The sequence below is a fragment of the Lactuca saligna genome, chromosome 2 (assembly GCF_052625555.1).
Source record: "Lactuca saligna cultivar CGN05327 chromosome 2, ASM5262555v1, whole genome shotgun sequence".
In the NCBI taxonomy this organism is placed as follows: Eukaryota; Viridiplantae; Streptophyta; class Magnoliopsida; order Asterales; family Asteraceae; genus Lactuca; species Lactuca saligna.
In genome coordinates this window covers 47,270,834-47,282,935 of record NC_136418.1, presented here as the reverse complement: position 1 = coordinate 47,282,935, position 12,102 = coordinate 47,270,834, and positions in this window count along the sequence as shown.

Below are 12,102 nucleotides of genomic sequence, written 5' to 3'. Positions count from 1 at the left end.
TCACACTCCCTATCTAAGAGATTCTGGTTACGCGGGCGGTCCTCTACTCCCGTATCTCTGTGGAGTGTTCTCCTAGGACGTCTCGCTAATTTATAGGAATAACAAATTTACTAGTAATAATAATACAGAAAGATACTGTTACAAACAATAATCCTCCACTCACGTATCTCTGTGGATTGTTACCCAGGACAAACAGTGTACTAAGTTTCATGTTCAAAGGTCAAATATTATGCTTTTAACTGATAAAATGTGCAAAACCATTTGTGAAAATATAAAATACAACATTTTATAATGTTTTTCACAAATAATATGATAGTATGTTCTGCAAGATGAAACGATTGTTTGTTACGACTGTCAATGTTAAAAGCATATGAAATATGAAACATAACATATGTAAAACCATTTTTCAGTACAATTATCCCTTGTACTTTTCTTGTATTCCCCCTGAAAATAGTGAAAACATTGAAAATGGGTAGGGGTATGAACTCACCAGACGAGAAAATGTGTCGGTTTGGATGCTATGTGTCGGTTTGGGGCTTGATAACGCGCGTTAGGTTCCTATGTAATATGAAATGATACACAATTGTATTTAATTAGACTTTGAACCACTAATTAGATATGAATATACACTTTGAGACGTTAAAGCACTTCAATTCAAGTGTTCGAACTGACCCGGGTGACATCTATGGATGTGTAGGACCTAGATATGGAGTTTACTTTTAAAAAGTAAACTCTTTGAGGAGTTACGGTCCATTGACCATATCGCCATGAGTTTACATCCGTAAACTCATGGGTCGTGTGTTCTTGGATGCCAAATAGTCTTACAATGCACACGGGAAAGTTCTAGGGTTGATTCCATGGCTTAGGAAGTGATCGGGACTTGAAATGGCCTTGGAAATGAAGTTTACGGTCTATGAAGCTATTCTTGGAGAGTTTAATACCTTAAACACATGATTTTACAACCGTAAACTCATGTTTGTCCATGATTCATGGGTGTTGGTTTTTGTAGGTTAATCACGTGTGATTCTAGTCCAACATACAAGCCATTCAAGGTGTTAAGGACACTTAAACACCCATTTGAAGAGTTTATGGTCTAAGGAGATGTGTATATGGTCTAAGAATATTCTTGGACCCTAAACTCTAGTTTTTCCCATTTATGAATATTTTGGTGCATTTCTTGAAAGGTTATAAGGTTATATGCACTTATGGAAGTTCATTGGAGGTGTTTAGGGGAAAACTAACACCCTAAAAGGTGTTTAAGATCTAAGAATGAGGGTTTATGGTCCAAGCATGTTCTTGGACCGTAAACTCATGTTTGGTCTCTTCTTGTATGATTTGGTGCTTCAAATGATGGAGTAGAAGGTCCTAGACACGTTTGAACGCTTTTGGTGGTGTTTAAGGGCATTTTTAACACCTTAAGAGGTGTCTATGGATCATGCATGGGGGTTTACGATCCAAGAATGTTCTTCGGCCGTAAACTCATGTTCATACATCAAATGCCAAGATTTTGGGGTCCTAAGTACATGCATGCAAGTCTAAAAGTCTTATCTAAGCTCCAAATGAGGTTTGGAAGGGTTTTAAGGTTCAAAACCACTTATTACATGAGTTCACGGCCTAAGGAGGTTCCAAGACCGTAAACACTTGTTTATGGTCCCATTCCTCATATAAATCACGAATTTGAAGTCCAAAGGTGTTAAACTAGGAGCTAGGATAATTACCTCGATGATTTGAAGCTTGTTTTGGATGATTTGGCTAAGTTTCGGATTTTAGAGAGAGATAGTAGAGAGAGAAAGTAGAGAGAGAGTGAAAAAGCTTCAAATGAGGCTCTCTCAAATTTATATATTCTGAAAATTTGGGACACGGTGGAATTCTACCCGATACCGACGTTATACGATGCTTTTGGTGGCACCCGATAAAGTTGTCGTAATTACGACTTAAATACAACTAGATATTTTCTAAATGAAATAGAAAATATTTTAATGTCTTAAAATGTATTCCAAAACTTTTAAAAAATTAATAGAAGTCTCAATAATTTATTTAAAACAAAGTTAACGGAAGATTTTGGAACATCACGACTTTATTAACGAAAACGGGTTACTGTGAGGGAAAGAAATCACGGGTTGTCACAAATGTGTTACGATCAGCTAGCGCCCGAACATTGATTTCCCAAACTAGCCTTACATTATGTCTTACGAGATATGATATAATATGTTATGCATGCTAGAGTAGGCTAGGTATTCATATTGGGAATAGAGTGGTCTGATTTGTGATGCCTTAGCCCGGGAGATTACTGCTACAATGAGATGCTTGATAGTGAGTAGTTAGCAACGAGGAGCTTACGAGAGGTCCAATGGACAATAGCCTATGCATAGGAGGAGGACTTGGGGTGAATATTGATGCAGTGTGGACAGTAGTATAGGGCTCGTACTACTGAATACACTGGATCAGTATGCAGTCCAAGTAAGAATCCTTATGGTACTAGGGAGCAAGTAGGTTTGAGTTGTCGAATGCGAGTACACTTTCAAGGGTCTAATTAGTGGTTTGGTCTACTCTTTCTATGTAATAGGTTATTGTGGTCATTTGATAGCTTGAAGTAGCATATGTTTGTAGTATACGGTCGACAGTGAGTTTATGGCCGTAAGCCTGTTTACAGCCATAAACCCAATGCCGGCCCAAGTATAGTATATATAGAGGTGTGCTAGGTCTAATACAAATGCGTGTGCAAGCTTCTTTGTTCTCGACTCTACTCGTTCTTTATTGCTAATCGATTGTATTTGCTATTTGATCACTAGTAAGATCTGTTTCAGGACCTTACAATTGGTATTAGAGCAAGAGCAGCGTCAAAAGCACTATACAATAGAGTTTTGACCGTGTTATTGTTTGTTTGCGACTGAAGTTGGTGTTTGTTACGAAAGGGTTTCAATCCTCATGAAAAAATTGCATTTTTCATGTTTCTGGGATATTACGACCTTAGCTTACGGCCGTAATCTTAGGTTACGGCCGCAACCTCTTCATAGTTCTTGAACCGTGAACTTTTGTTCTTAGGCCGCGAATAAAAATTGTTCATCAACCAGAAACTTAAATTCATGGACTGTGAACCTTAACTAGAAACTCCTTACGACCGTAAACTCCGAACCGTGAACAGAGTTTATGGCCACAAAGTCCTCCCTAACCGTGAACTTAGTTTACGGTTGCATACCTAATTTGATTGTGAACTTTTGTTTTGACCAGCAACATAATTTAACAATTCAAGTTCTATTTAATATTAATTTAATATTAATGTATTCTCAAAGTCAAACACACCACCACGAGCTGGATTCTGTAATGGGCATAACCAGCCGAATTCCTAGACTCCCGTCCGCTGAAGGTTTCCCAGAATGGAAGTATAGGATTGAAAAGTACATCAAGATGAAGGACATCAAAATCTAGAGAAGCATAATAAAAGATCCTGTCAGAATAACCACCACTGTTGCAGGGCAAGTGGTTGACAAGAAGATTAAAAATTACACAGATGAAGACTTCGAGAAGGTTGAAGAGCAAGAAAAGGCTTTGGTCAATTCGACCATGGCTCTATCTCCATACATTGATCAAGGCTTTAGGGAGTACACTTCTGCTAAGGATTTGTGGGAAGCCCTAATCGAGGTTTATGAAGGGAATGAAGATATGAAGGAGAGTCGCCAAGATATGCTGCGACAACGGTTGAATATGTTCAACTACATTCCTGGAGAAACTGAAGCACAGCTGCAGCGGTTCACAGCTCTTAACACTGAAACGACTATACTCTGGATTTTTTTTACACCGAGTCTAAGATAAACAAGAAGCTACTGAATGCTCTCCCAAAGTCTTGGGACATGAATGTAGCTGTTATAAAGAAGACTAAGGATCTTAGCCGAGACTCTCTTGCTGAACTGATGGCTGTCATCAAGGCTTGTGATATTGATGAAAAGTAGCGAGAGATAAACCATGTGAACTCACACTCAACTACGAACCTTCGGATCTCTTCTAACATTGCTCTTTCATCTCTCACTTTTTCTTCTGCAGGTGAATCATTCGTTGCTCGACAAGCTCAGGTTCAGTCCTTCTCCACTCCATCTGCTTCTTCTCTACATGTTGCATCACCCATTCCTCTCTCTAAGAACCAATCGTTTGTGGCTGCTCAAGCTGCTTCCTCCTCCAATGTGGCTTCCTCTTCAAGAGGAAAGGAGGGTGATGAAAATCTCGCTCTTGCTACAGGGCTTGTTAATTGATACAATGCACTCGTAGCAGGAGATCTTCCACCCCAACTGTCATTTGCCGATCTCGATCAGATTCACTTTGAAGGTGTTGAAGAGATGGATATCTCATGGCAAATCGCCATGGCAGTCTTCAAGGCGAAACAGTTTGCCAAGAAGACCGGTAAGAACAACTGGGGGATGAATGCTGACAAGAGAGTTGGGTTCAACAAGGGAAAATTGCGGTGTTTCAACTGCCATGAGCTAGGGCATTTTGCTCGTGATTGTCCACAACCAGATAGAAGACTAAATATGTTACACCCCGAAACAGAAGGCGGAAACGTTCCGAGGCAGAGGACGTCATGAATATCGTAACCAATGCACATAGTAAACAAAGTAAACAACCATTACATGACATTACATATTGAGATTTACATTTGTTCAAAAGTAAAGATGTACAGTGTTATACATATGTATATATAAACAAAAGCAGACGTGTCTTCGATGCACTCCGTCTTCTACAAAAAGGATCATCGGGTACCTGTCCAATGCGGACCTGAGAATACAAGTAGTTTGAAAATCAGCACAAAAGTTGGTGAGTTCATAAGCGGTTTTGTTTTCTGAAAATGTACGAGTTTCCTTTTACTTTCTGAAAATGTACGAGTTTCCTTTTAGTTTCTGAAAATGTTACGACCCAAGAAAATCCCATATTTTCTTAAAAGAAATGTTTGGTTAACTGTTATATTATACGGTTTCGTTTATGTTCAATTGTTACCCCAGGAAAATCCTATATTTTCCTAAATTGTTTGTGAAGTGTTATCGAACCTGAAAATAACGTACAAGTATCTACCATACTTAAAGTGTGTGTGTGCGAAGTTTGTTGAAAGTTTGGTTACCTACAAGTGTACATTAGTTTTACGACGTATATAAAACTAATAACTAAGTATAAATTTTTCATAATCTTGATTGTGAGTTCCATAACCATACTCCAGACCAGATTTGACATAACCAGGACCAATATCTTCTATGACTTTTGTCATCCTTGAACCTTTCGGTTCGGCGGTAGCTAGCAGCCAGGTGCAGGATAGTCAGTCCCGTATAGATCTATACACTCAAGTCACGCTCTCCCCTCTTCGGAGGTTCTGGGTACGGGGGCGATCCTCCACTTTCGTGCCTAGGAAGTGTTGCAAAGGACATGTCTCCAATCTTTAAAATTCATGAATTTAAAAAAGAAATTATCAATACAGAAATCCTGTTCTATTGGTGCTATACTCTTGTGTCTTGGGGTAGTACTAACTAGGACCTGACTAAGTTCCAATGATACCTATCCTTCACACTCGTGTCTAGGGGTGTTTTATTAAGAACAATACAAAAGTTATATCTACTATCCTCCACTCGCGCATCACTGTGGGGTGTTACCGAGGACAAAACAATATATTAAGTTTCCTGTTCAAAGTTCAAAGATTATGTTTTTAACTAATGAAGATTATAAGGTATTTCACAAATAACATGATAATGTGTTTTGTAGGTTCAAACGGTTGTTTGTTACAACTGTCGGTGTTAAAAGCATATATAATATGAAACACAGTGCAAAACAAGTTTTTAGTACAAGTATCACTTGTACTTTGCTTGTATTCCCCCCTGATGTAACAACGTAAATTTTAAAACAAAATTTTCATTTTTGTAAACATCAAAAACCATAGATTAATATTCCAAATTCAAACGTGAACAATGTTATAATAACAAAATACATCCCAATGATCATAACATAGTTTTTCCCCGACAATGTGTACGACCACGCCGGTGCCTTCCCACGGTGCTCGCTAGTACCTGAAACAAATAACACAACAACTGTAAGCGTAAATGCTTAGTGAGTTCCCCAAGATACAACTTACGCACATACGCCTTTCCAGGCCCTGACCTTCCGGTCCGTGTGTCTCAGGGGAGTTTCGTCCCGACTAGGTAAACCTTCCGGCCCTACCTACGTCAACCTTACGGTCCACATTACAACGCCTTCCGACTCAATACATATACGCCTTCCGGCCCATAACATAGTGCCTTCCGGCCCATATCAAGCATATCATACATGGCACATATAAACGATTAACTTATCACATACGATGCATATAACTCATAACATATCTGACCTTCCGGTCAGACAATAATAACCCTTCCGGGAACAATATAGTGAGAAAACTCACCTCGTGGAAAGTATAAGATCTCGCGTACTCGCTATCTCCAAATCTCAACGTCGACCCTACCTCGCCTAATCATAAAAATATCATTTAATAATGAAAGACTTCCACAACTAAAACATTACCTTTATCATCATTCCTTAGAGGGTAAAAGACCATTTTACCCTTCCTTGACCTAAAGTCCACATGTTGACCAAAACCCTAAAAGTCAACAAAAGTCAACCCTGTGAGTACGCAGGGAGTACTGCTAGATGTACGCGGGACATACATCGCCAACCCATGGATCGGGGTCTCCACCCAGTACGCTGCGCGTACTGGAAGTTACACTCAGCGTAACCATCAGATTCTAACACACTTCATTTCTGGTCTTAAATGGTTAAGCCACTACTCCAACTTCTAGATCCGACTCTGTTAATGTGTCTACCTTTAAGCCTTGGCATGGCTGTAAAGGCTACAACACTTCTTAACATCATTCTATTCCAATGCAAGGACCTAGATCTCATGTATGGTGCAATATTCACGTCCAATATGTCATTTTTGTGAGTCTACAACTCCAATAGATCATAAATATGAAAGATCTAAGCTTATGGAGGCCATTTGCACAAAAAGTCTCAACCTTTGCGACTAAAACCCTAGAAAATGGTACTTGAAGCATATAACATGAACCAAGTGACAAGATTCGAACTTTTTACCTGATAATGAAGCTTTAACCCTTGCAAAGCTCAGATCTACACTTGAACACCACTTCTAGTCTTTGCAATTAGGTCTTCTTCTCCTTTGCAACCTTGGAATGGCACCACCAAGCTTATAATACTCACAAAATGGCTTAAGAACGAATGCACACACGTTTTAGGGTTTCTCTCTGAGGGATGGTGGCTGAGTAGTCCAGCCACACATTCCTTTTATAGCCCTCCAAAGGAATTAGGGTTTTTAGGTCTGGACCAGTTATGCCAAGCGTAACCTTGGGTACGCCCAACGTACCTGAGGGTGAACGCGTCCAAATGAGGCGCGCGAGGACGCGCAGCGTACACCTTGTACGCCCAACATACTGGCTTATGATGAAAACCCTAAAATGACAACATAACCAAGATGCAGGGCCAAATAGAAGAATACTTGGATTTCGGGCAGTTACAATTCTCCCCCACTAGAACTAGACTTCATCCCCGAAGTCTCATACTGAAAACAACTCTGGATACTGATCCCGCATCTCAGACTCGGGCTCCAATGTCAGCTCGGACCCCTTCCGATGTTGCCACTGCACTTGTACCAGGGATACTTCCTTGTTCCTCAGGACCTTAACCTTCCGATCCCTGATCGCCACTGGTCTCTCCACATAGTTCAGGCCTGCATCCACCTGAGTATCATCTAATGGAACCACTACCGACTCGTCAGCAATACATATCCTCAACTTCGAGACATGAAAGGTATTATGGATCTACCCCAACTCAGTAGGTAGATCCAACCGGTAGGCTACCCTGCCTACCCTAGAAATTACCCTGAAAGGTCCAATATACTGGGGTCCCAACTTGCCCCTCTTCCTGAGTTGTATCACTCCTTTGCAAGGAGAGACCTTTAGGAGCACAAGGTCTCCAACCTAAACTCGAGTTCGGATCGACACCTGTCCGCATAACTCTTCTGGCGACTCTGCGTGGTAAACAACCTCTGCCTGACCTACTGAATCTACTCGGTTGTCTGGAGTACAATCTCCGTGCTACCCATCACCCGCTGCCCCACCTCTCCCCAGCAGATGGGGGTGCGACACCTCCTCCCATACAACAGCTCATATGGTGGCATACCAATGCTCGAATAATGGCTGTTGTTGTACAAAAACTCTGCTAAAGGTAGATAGGTGTCCCAGCTCCCTCCAAAATCCAACACACATGCTCGGAGCATATCCTTAAGCGTCTGAATCATCCGCTCGCTCTTTTCGTCCATCTGCGGGTGGTATGCGGTACTGAAATGCAGCCTCGTACCCAGCTCCTCATGAAACTTCTTCCAAAACCTGGAAGTAAAACGCAAATCCCGATCTGAAACAGTCGACATCGGAACCCCATGCCACGATACCACCTCTGTCACATATAATTCTGCCAACTTCTCCGCAGAAGAGCTCTCACTGATGGCTAGAAAATGAGCGATCTTCGTCAATCTATCCACAATCTGCCAAATCGCACCGACTCCTCTCGCAGTCATTGACAATTTGGTGATAAAATCCATGGTAATCTGTTCCCACTTCCATTCGGGAATCTCATGCGGCTGCAATTTACCATGCGGACGCTGGTGATCGGCCTTAACCTGACGACAAGTCAGGCACCTCTCTCAACGAACCATGTAACATCCCTCTTCATACAGGGCCACCAATACTCCTTCCTTAGGTCCAAATACATCTTAGTTGCCCCGAGATGAATCGAGAATTTCATACGATGCGCTTCCTCCATCAAAATAGTATGTGTACCGCCCACAAACGGTACCCAAATCCGACCCTGGAAAGTCATAAGTCCCCGACCATTCGTAATGAATTCTGATACCTGACCGACAACCCGCTCCGTCTTCTGGTTTTCTGGTCTTGCAGCCTCAGCCTGAGCTCCTCAGATGGTGTCCAAAATCGGGGTCATCACCGTTAACCTCATACAAATGTCTCGGATCGGGGTGCTTTTTGCCCTACGGCTCAACACATCGGCCACCACATTAGCCTTGCCCGGGTGGTACAGGATCTGACAATCATAATCCTTCACCACATCCAACCATCTCCTCTAATGCATATTCAGATTTGGCTGATCCATCAAGTACTTCAGACTCTTGTTGTCCATGTAGATGGTACACCGAACCCCATAAAGATAGTGCCGCTAGATCTTGAGGGCAAACACCACAGCCCCCAATTCCAGGTCGTGGGTGGGATATCTAGACTCATGAGGCTTCAACTGCCTCGAAGCATATGCTATAACGTGTCCCCTTTGCATGAGCACCGCCCCTAAACCCGATATAGATGCATCACAGTATGCCACAAAATCCTCCATCCCTTCCGGGAGTGCAAGCACCGGGGCCTCGCACAATTTCTGACGAAGGGTCTCAAATGAGGATTGCTGCTCCGGTCCCCAAGAAAATGCAACACCCTTCCAGGTCATCCTATTAAGTGGCACGGAGATCTTGGAGAAATCCTTGATAAACCTCCGATAATAGCCGGCCAATCCCAGAAAACTCTTGATCTCAGTGGGCGATCTCAGCACCTCCCATCTCAACACCGCCTCAATCTTGGCCGGATCGACCAATATCCCTTTCTGGTTAACAAGGTGCCCAAGGAACTGGACCTCTCGTAACCAGAAATCACACTTGGAGAATTTGGCATACAGCCTCTCCGATCTCAATACTCCAAGAGTTTCCGTCAAATGCTCCTCATGCTGCTCCCTAGACCTCGAATATACCAAAATATTATCAATAAATACGATCACCGACTGATCCAGCATCGGTCTGCAGACCCTGTTCAAAAGATCCATGGACGCATCCGGGGCATTGGTGAGCCCAAAAGGCATCACCACAAACTCATAATGTCCATAATGAGCTCTGAATGCAGTTTTCTGAATATCTTCATCCCGAACCCTCATCTGATGATAACCCGACCTCAAGTCTATCTTTGAGAACCAAGATGCCCCCTGCGAGTGATCGAACAGATCATCAATCCTAGGTAACGGATACCGGTTCTTAACCGTCAACTTTTTCACCGCCCGGTAATCGATACACATCCGGTGCGAACCATCTTTTTTCTTGACAAATAAAATCGGCGCACCCCAAGGTGGGCTACTTGGTCGAATAAACCCCTTTCCCAACAGCTCATGAAGCTGCGAGGATAATTCTTGCATTTCTGGTGGAGCAAGGCGATAAGGCGCCTTGGCGATGGGCGCCGCTCCCGGAACCAAATAGATACGGAACTCCACTTGCCTTTCCGGAGGCACACCTGGAAACTCTTCGGGGAACACATCCGAAAACGCGCATACTACTGGAACGTCGTCAACCGAATTGGGCCTCCCCGCGGCCACTTGAGTGTCCATGACGTAGGCTATGAATCCACTGCAGCCCTGCTGCAAGCTCTGCCTCACCTTGGCAACCAAACAAAATGTTGACCCACACCGGGTCCCCTCGCCATACACAGTAAGCACTCCCCCACAAGGGTCTCATATAGTCACCAGCTGTCTCTCGTAGTCAATGACTGCCCCAAACTTACTCAACCAGTCCATGCCCACGATGACGCAGACATCCCCCATCGCTATAGGAACCAAGTCTAGAGGGAACTTGACCCCAAAAATCTATAGCACACATCCTCGAATCACGTCAGTGGCATATACCGCTTTCTCATCCGCTATAGAAACTTGCAGGGGTCGACTCATCACCTCCCGATCAATACCGATGTGCTGGCTAAAACCCAACGATACAAAAGACCGACTCGCACCCGAGTCAAATAATACCAAGGAAGGTACACAATTCACAAGAAAAGTACCTACAAATATCATAATATAAGCACAATATCTTAGCATAAAAGTAAATACACGAAAGAATACATACCAACTACGACATCGGGCGACATGCAGACCTCCTCCGCAGTCAACTAAAAAGCTCTCCCACGAGCCTTCGGAGCCTCGGTTTTCACCGTCCGAGTCACGGTATCCTCGGCAGCAGGCGCAGATCCCTAGCGAAGCTGGGGGCACTCGACCTTCCGATGGCCGGTCTGGTTGCAATGAAAGCAAACCATAAATCCTTTGGGGAAATTCCTAGCAATATGCCCCTCATTGCCACACTTGTAGCAAGCACCCGATCGACATGCCCCCTCGTGACCCTTTCCGCACTTTCCGCAAGTGCGGCCCTTCTAACCTCCCGTCCTCGAATCGGCGGACTTGGTCCGCTTGGCAGCCGGCTGGGACTGAGCCGGCCACCGATCCACCCGTTGAGACTCGGCCTCCTCCCTGGCCTGGGTCTCCAACTCATCTCTCGCTTCCTGGCGTTCGCTAGGAGCTCAGCAAAGGTCTGGTATGACGAGTTCGATACGAACTCCCGGATATCCCGCCTCAGTACACCCAAATATCAGCTCATCCGAGCCTGCTCAGTGGACACCTACTTAGGGAAAAACATCGCCCTCTCATGAAACTTCCGAGTGATCACCGCAACAGAATCATTACCCGGCTTGAGGGTCAAGAACTCTTGAACCAACCGTTACCTCTCCACTGGGGGAACATACTCATCTCTGAACATAGCAGTAAATCTCTCCCAAGTCACGGCTGAAACCTGATGGGTTTTGAGCATTCTAACACTTCCTAAGTGTACATGCAACCCTAATAACCTTGGATCTATGTTTGTCTAATTATCATGCAAAGTTGAATTCCAAGGTTATATTCCTATCTAGCATACATGGGGAACAATTTTAACTTTAAGTATAGATAGAATAACTTACCTTGTTGTTGTTTGTGTTCCTTGAAACCTTGTGAGCCTAGCACCCCAAGTGTGATGCCTCAAATGCTTCACACAACACCAAATGCTCTTGGAAGAACTTATGAGAGAACACACACTTCTCAAAATCAGCCAAGCCCTCTTGTTTCACACATGTTACTTATATAGTGTTGACACATCTAGGGTTACACCCTATTTTGTGATGACTCTTCATTTCCATGACCCATGGGTTTGTAACTCCCATGGAGCATCCATGGAGCATC